This window comes from Taudactylus pleione, unplaced genomic scaffold (genome assembly GCF_031769625.1).
Source record: "Taudactylus pleione unplaced genomic scaffold, aTauple2 ptg000115l, whole genome shotgun sequence".
NCBI lineage: Eukaryota > Metazoa > Chordata > Amphibia > Anura > Myobatrachidae > Taudactylus > Taudactylus pleione.
This window is the reverse complement of record NW_028284517.1, coordinates 1,970,183-1,978,529: the sequence shown is the minus strand read 5'-3', so window position 1 is coordinate 1,978,529 and position 8,347 is coordinate 1,970,183. Positions and strand designations below refer to the sequence as shown.

Below are 8,347 nucleotides of genomic sequence, written 5' to 3'. Positions count from 1 at the left end.
AGAGATGGAGCCGACTGGGAGAGGAGGTGTGCCTGCCCTGCACAGCGCGACCATGGAGCAGGTAAGTCAAGGAGAGGAGAGTGCAGAGGAGGGCGGGGGCGGTTTATGGACCGAAGGTGGCTCGGGGACCTATGGTGGCCCATGCAAATTTTGCTATGGAGCCCTCCTAGGTCGAGTTATGCACCTGCTATAGCGATATACCGCTCGTTCAATGGAACGGGCGATATATATATCAATGTGTACACAGCTTAATGAATTCTCATTTCTTATCACGTCTGAGTGTTTTCTAACTGTCGGCATTCTATTCTTCCTGCTAATCCCAACTCATTACACTTTGCCAATAACAATAAAGCATGCGAATGCTAGCATAAGCTTGAGAGGAGATAAGCACCCTGATTTTTATTGTAGCAGTACTGGATAGAACTGGCTTTTGGTTGCAGTCCCGTTATTGGGTATTGTATTCGTTCACTCAAATTTGACAGCCTGTGTAGGCGGGCTCTTTTTAAGGATATTAGGGCAGTGGGAGGAGTCAGCTTTCTCTTCCAGTTGTGATACCACCCGCCCACCCAACATTTCTTCAATCGGCTTGGGCCGATGTTATTCGTTGGAACGTTATTTCTCTACTTTTGCTTGCAACAGGTGAGGCGCCGCTGGTGGAAAGCTTCTCCTCGGTGGCTCAATTTAGTGCAGCTGAACTTGGCTAGCATCCCCCCTTTGAGAGAGGCGAGTCAGTTGCTGCCTAAGGGGAGGACCAGGTCTCCATCTTATGGAGGGATCAGCACTGTGCTAGATTAAGGGGAGATGGTACTACCCGAGATAGCTTGCGTTTGGGGGAGGAATCTCCACCCCCATCTTAGTAATACATTCTTCATATGGGCTGTAGCCGAGTTAGCACTGCTTTTTCACCACCATGCTCGAATCAATTCCAAATCAATTACAATTCAATTAAATAAATTTGTCTGTGACCTTTTTTTTGCAATCTATTCAGTTGTCAGTGTCTTTATTTTATATTAGTTAAGTTTAAGTTAAGTATGGTGAAAATAATAAAACTATGGGTGACTTATAGACTTCATTTCTCCATTTGTTTTCGCTTCACATCAATTAACAATTTTCTTTTCTTGGCAGGTTTAAGAGTAACAACCGATCTATGTCATGTTAATAATGTGTCATAAAGTAATAAAAAACCCACACCATCCTCTCCACCGTGCAAAAACAGCCATCTTCCCACACTGCACCTCAATTTGCGCAAATGAGCCCATATTTACATAACAGCGCAGAGGTTGTCAGATAAAGATGGCTTTTACGGAGGAGCGGGATCGGGCACATACCAAGGGGAGGACTTGGCTGAAGTGACGGCGTTAATTACGTAGCATCCATCCACTGATGCGGACAAGTGGAGAAACAAGAGTGAGATTTAGTGGCAAACTTTACTGAAGGGCAGGAAGTTCCAATATCACATCACAGCCAAACCTCCCCGTACTTTACAGTCACCCGTTCCATGGAATCCTACTTTTCAGATTTTCTCCTAAAGTTCTCTCCCATTTGGCCGCATTTATAGCTTTAATTAATAATGGGAAAGAGTGGGTAATGGATCTGTCTTTAGTACATAGACACTTTGCATGGGTGAAGCTGGTTTATTACATTGAAGTACAATATGAAGGTGCAAAATGAGTCTTAGCTAATTGGACATTTTCCGAAAAAGACCCACCTGGAAATAACAAACTAAATAATAAAAAAAAGACAACCATATCCCATGCTGAAGATGGAATGCACCTGAAAATGTGTTCTCTCTCCATCACTTTATCTGACTACAATAATTATACTTTGTAAGTAATACATAATCCCATTTCTGCCGTGCTTTGCAAAACATGGTGCAACCACTTGGTACTTCAGTAGGAACGCTCTTTTCCCACCCAAAACCTCCATCCAGTTGAAACCATGCAAACTGCTGTCCCTCACAAAGCAGCCATCTTCTTCCATAAACCTATGTGGCCCAGCGGAAATGGAAGCTCAAGGTGCAATTGCGCAGGAAAGTGACTGTCTTGCGCTTTCTAAATGATGTTTAGGGCTTGATTAAGAGAAGCGTGCTATTGCAGCTGCGCCTGTGTCTAATGCCGCAGCGCGAGTCTTTATGCTAATGCTGCGGCCGATGGTCTTCATACTGAGACGTCCAGTTGGAGAATGTCTAGAAGACTCAAGAAGCCTTCTCCTGTGCACAAGTCAGGCTGATGTATGGAATAAGCCACAATCCAGATGGCTTCCAAGCAGCATCACCACATCCAAAATGCCACCTACAGATCGCCTCTATTCAGAAACTGGGGGAACGAGGCAATGAGGCCCGATGTGATTTTTGTTGGTTTGGAAGTTTCCTCATACCCCAATAGCTTTATACTGGGAGTCTCTTCCTCAGGTGTGACTGGGCCATTGATAAGTCTTCTCTATAACACATGTATTGATGAGGTGTACGTATCACAATTGTACAGTGCGGTATCCGGCACATGCCTTTGCCCAGACACGGTCTCACCAGTGATCGGTGGATCTTCTCCAAAGCTGTATGGAGGAGTTTTGGAGAAGATCCAGCGATCACTGGTGAGACCTCATCTGGGCAAAGGCACGTTCTGGATACGGCACTGTGCAAGACTGTTATACGGTGATTAAGATATCTACAGACTACACGTCATCGTGTCTCTTCTACGTTCACTTTTCCCCTACATGACGAGCCCTGTGAGTGACGTTCAGTATTTGCCCTTCCCAGATCTCTTATCCAGATAGATTATAAGGTTCCAGTGCTCGGCCTCCTGTTATTGTGTAGCCACCTCCCTGACTGAGCTTTATAGAGGGAGATTTATAAGCTTCTTATGTACACAATTTTCCTGCTTGTGTTGTGTAAAGTGAGCTATTTATAGGTGTACTTTTGTGTTCCAGAATCATGACTGCATGGAAAGCGCCTGATGTTGTAAATGCACCCACCTCTGTATCAGGCTAGAATCTCAATTTAAACCAGCAATTCAGACCATCATCCCAAATTTTGGGGGGATTGAGAGGATGCACCATAGCCTAACGCAGTCAGGTGATACAAGTATGCCCTGATGCACCTGTGTATGCTAGTATTTGTGGTGCAACAAGAGTGGGCACTATACGGTATTTGTGCATTTTTACCATGGAGCCCACAAGCCAGGGGTACCAAAAAGAGCCCAGTGCTACTTAGCATTGGCCTGGTCATCTCTATGTGCAAGGCCTCAATAGCAGTCCAGAGAACTAGGCCCGATGCTCAGTTTGGGATGGCAATGTCTAATGTGGCCATGTGATAAACCTTTTTTTTTTTTTTTTTCTTGCGAGTTAAACCACCAGAAAAATGTCTGAAAAACGAATCCGCACAGAAGTAAATGTCCCCATCAGAGCCAAAAACACTAATACGCCCTGCAAATAGGCTATGGCGAGGTAACGCCTCCATCCATCTGATCTGCGGAAACGGGCTAATTTCCATATTACTCAATTTCTTCATGGCAGATGTTTTCCTGGTGACTGTTCCCTCTATTGCTCAGCACTGCTAGATGGGTCCATATAATCATTAACAGGATTCGTAGGAGTGATACAAAGACCTGTTCCGTACGTGTTATTATTTGAGGGTTTTTTTTTTTTACTGTTGTGAGTGAGAGGAATCTCTGCTAATGACTTGTCCCTGACAACAATCACAGTCAGAAACATGCTGAATAAATAACTATCTCAGCTGCAATCTCTGTACATTACCTGTACTCTGTATAATGTCCTTTGTTATAGGGAGGAGGAGCCGTTATTCATACTATAGGAGTGGCTGTAAGAAGATGATGTCCTACTGCAGTATTCCATAGGGCACCACCAATCCTTCCAGTAGGTCAGTGGCAAATGCAGGATTTCCAGAGGGGGGTTTCCAAATGGTTAATTTTAGAGTGAGCGTGGCCTGTCAATGAAGACGGCAGAATTAGTACTTAACCAGCTTTAATAAGCATCATACAAAGTGTATTGTGTGTCATAATTCCAGCATATACAGGACCAGTGATCACAGTAAGCCATTAGATGCGTCAGTAGGCCATCCTGCCTGAGGTGAACATATTTATTTTAGATGTGGGCACCATTCCAGACTATTGGATTGAATTACTGGCTGATACATGTTAAAAGATCCACAGGTGGTGCTAATTATTTCATTTGTGATACTGAGAAGAACGTGCAGCACTAGTAACAATCTACTATTTCTATTGTGGTCATGGTGTGGGCTGGGGAGGGGGGTTTCCAGGCAGACGGAAACCCCCTGCATTTGCCTATGCAGGTGGTCTATATCTGGTCACTGACAGTAGGGAAGAACAGGAAAATACAGCACAGGACATTGGGGAAGAACAGCAAAATAAAGCACAAGACAGTAGGGAAGAACAGGAAAATACAGGACATGACAGTGGGGAAGAACAGGAAAGTACAGCACAGGACAGTAGGGAAGAACAGGAAAATACAGCACAGGACAGTAGGGAAGAACAGGAAAATACAGCACAGGACAGTAGGGAAGAACAGGAAAATACAGGACAGGACAGTAGGGAAGAACAGGAAAATACAGGACAGGACAGTAGGGAAGAACAGGAAAATACAGCACAGGACAGTAGGGAATAACAGGAAAATACAGCACAGGACAGTAGGGAAGAACAGGAAAATACAGGACATGACAGTGGGGAAGAACAGGAAAGTACAGCACAGGACAGTAGGGAAGAACAGGAAAATACAGCACAGGACAGTAGGGAAGAACAGGAAAATACAGCACAGGACAGTAGGGAAGAACAGGAAAATACAGGACAGGACAGTAGGGAAGAACAGGAAAATACAGGACAGGACAGTAGGGAAGAACAGGAAAATACAGCACAGGACAGTAGGGAATAACAGGAAAATACAGCACAGGACAGTAGGGAAGAACAGGAAAATACAGCACAGGACAGTGGAGAAGAACAGGAAAATACAGGACATGACAGTGGGGAAGAACAGGAAAGTACAGCACAGGACAGTAGGGAAGAACAGGAAAATACAGCACAGGACAGTAGGGAAGAACAGGAAAATACAGCACAGGACAGTAGGGAAGAACAGGAAAATACAGCACAGGACAGTAGGGAAGAACAGGAAAATACAGGACAGGACAGTAGGGAAGAACAGGAAAATACAGCACAGGACAGTTGGGAAGAACAGGAAAATACAGGACATACATAAAACAGGAAAATACAGGACAGGACAGTAGGGAAGAACAGGAAAATACAGCACAGGACAGTGGAGAAGAACAAGAAAATACAGCACAGGACAGTTGGGAAGAACAGGAAAATACAGGACATACATAAAACAGGAAAATACAGTACAGGACAGTAGGGAAGAACAGGAAAATACAGCACAGGACAGTGGAGAAGAACAGGAAAATACAGCACAGGACAGTTGGGAAGAACAGGAAAATACAGGACAGACATAAAACAGGAAAATACAGCACAGGACAGTTGGGAACAACAGGAAAATACAGGACATACATAAAACAGGAAAATACAGCACAAGACAGTTGGGAAGAACAGGAAAATACAGCACAGGACAGTGGGGAAGAACAGGAAAATACAGCACAGGACAGTGGAGAAGAACAGGAAAATACAGCACAGGACAGTGGAGAAGAACAGGAAAATACAGCACAGGACAGTGGGGAAGAACAGGAAAATACAGCACAGGACAGTGGAGAAGAACAGGAAAATACAGCACAGGACAGTGGAGAAGAACAGGAAAATACAGCATAGGACAGTGGAGAAGAACAAGAAAATACAGCACAGGACAGTTGGGAAGAACAGGAAAATACAGGACATACATAAAACAGGAAAGTACAGCACAGGACAGTGGAGAAGAACATCAAAATACAGCACAGGACAGTGGAGAAGAACAAGAAAATACAGCACAGGACAGTTGGGAAGAACAGGAAAATACAGGACATACATAAAACAGGAAAGTACAGCACAGGACAGTGGAGAAGAACAGGAAAATACAGCACAGGACAGTTGAGAAGAACAGGAAAATACAGCACAGGACAGTGGAGAAGAACAGGAAAATACAGGACAGGACAGTGGAGAAGAACAGGAAAATACAGCACAGGACAGTGGAGAAGAACAGGAAAATACAGCACAGGACAGTGGGGAAGAACAGAAAAATACAGCACAGGACAGTGGAGAAGAACAGGAAAATACAGGACAGGACAGTGGAGAAGAACAGGAAAATACAGGACAGGACAGTAGGGAAGAACAGGAAAATACAGGACATACATAAAACAGGAAAATACAGCACAGGACAGTGAGGAAGAACAGGACATACATAAAACAGTAAAATACAGCACAGGACAGTGACTAAGAACAGGAAAATACAGCACAGGACAGTGACTAAGAACAGGAAAATACAGCACAGGACAGTGACTAAGAACAGGAAAATACAGGACATACATAAAACAGTAAAATACAGCACAGGACAGTGACTAAGAACAGTAAAATACAACACAGGACAGTGACTAAGAACAGTAAAATACAGCACAGGACAGTGACTAAGAACAGGAAAATACAGCACAGGACAGTGAGGAAGAACAGGACATACATAAAACAGTAAAATACAGCACAGGACAGTGACTAAGAACAGGAAAATACAGGACATACATAAAACAGTAAAATACAGCACAGGACAGTGACTAAGAACAGTAAAATACAACACAGGACAGTGACTAAGAACAGGAAAATACAGCACAGGACAGTGAGGAAGAACAGGACATACATAAAACAGTAAAATACAGCACAGGACAGTAGGTAAGAACAGGAAAATACAGGACATACATAAAACAGGAAAATACAGCACAGGACAGTAGGGAAGAACAGGACATACATAAAACAGGAAAATACAGCACAGGACAGTGACTAAGAACAGGAAAATACAGCAGAGGACAGTGAGGAAGAACAGGACATACATAAAACAGTAAAATACAGCACAGGACAGTAGGGAAGAACAGGAAAATACAGGACATACATAAAACAGGAAAATACAGCACAGGACAGTAGGGAAGAACAGGAAAATACAGCACAGGACAGTAGGGAAGAACAGGAAAATACAGGACATACATAAAACAGGAAAATACAGCACAGGACAGTAGGGAAGAACAGGAAAATACAGGACATACATAAAACAGGAAAATACAGCACAGGACAGTAGGGAAGAACAGGACATACATAAAACAGTAAAATACAGCACAGGACAGTGACTAAGAACAAGAAAATACAACACAGGACAGTGACTAAGAACAGGAAAATACAGCACAGGACAGTGAGGAAGAACAGGACATACATAAAACAGTAAAATACAGCACAGGACAGTAGGGAAGAACAGGACATACATAAAACAGGAAAATACAGCACAGGACAGTGACTAAGAACAGGAAAATACAGCAGAGGACAGTGAGGAAGAACAGGACATACATAAAACAGTAAAATACAGCACAGGACAGTAGGGAAGAACAGGAAAATACAGGACATACATAAAACAGGAAAATACAGCACAGGACAGTAGGGAAGAACAGGAAAATACAGGACATACATAAAACAGGAAAATACAGCACAGGACAGTAGGGAAGAACAGGAAAATACAGCACAGGACAGTAGGGAAGAACAGGAAAATACAGGACATACATAAAACAGGAAAATACAGCACAGGACAGTAGGGAAGAACAGGAAAATACAGGACATACATAAAACAGGAAAATACAGCACAGGACAGTAGGGAAGAACAGGACATACATAAAACAGTAAAATACAGCACAGGACAGTGACTAAGAACAAGAAAATACAGCACAGGACAGTGAGGAAGAACAGGACATACATAAAACAGGAAAATACAGCACAGGACAGTGAGAAAGAACAGGACAGTAGGGAAGAACAGGAAAATACAGCACAGGACAGTAGGGAAGAACAGGACATACATAAAACAGGAAAATACAGCACAAGGCAGACAAAATAAATGCAGACTGTTATAGAGACTCTGGCGATGAGGTTGCAGATACTGTAACAAATACCAAGGTCACTTCCTTCTACTTTATATCACGCGGCTGTTTGCAGTATTTGTAGACTATTGTACAGGGCAGCCCAATTCCTCCCATCAGAGGGCACACAATGTGTCCGGGATGGTATAATCACACGGTTCTCTGTAGGTGCCTCTCAGAGATTACACTAGAAAATACATTTGAGATATAGGGCTAAATATACTACTTTTTGAAGCCGACAAGTCTTCAGCTGTTCCAATTGCTAGCTTTAAAGAGGCAATATATTCAATTTAATAA

The 8,347-nt window shown here is 43.1% G+C and overlaps 1 pseudogene; it reads left to right on the top strand.

Moving 5' to 3' along the window:
• Positions 1 to 2,498: 2,498 nt before the first annotated feature.
• Positions 2,499 to 8,028, top strand: LOC148524875 (uncharacterized; annotated as a pseudogene).
• The last annotated feature ends 319 nt before the right edge of the window (positions 8,029 to 8,347 follow it).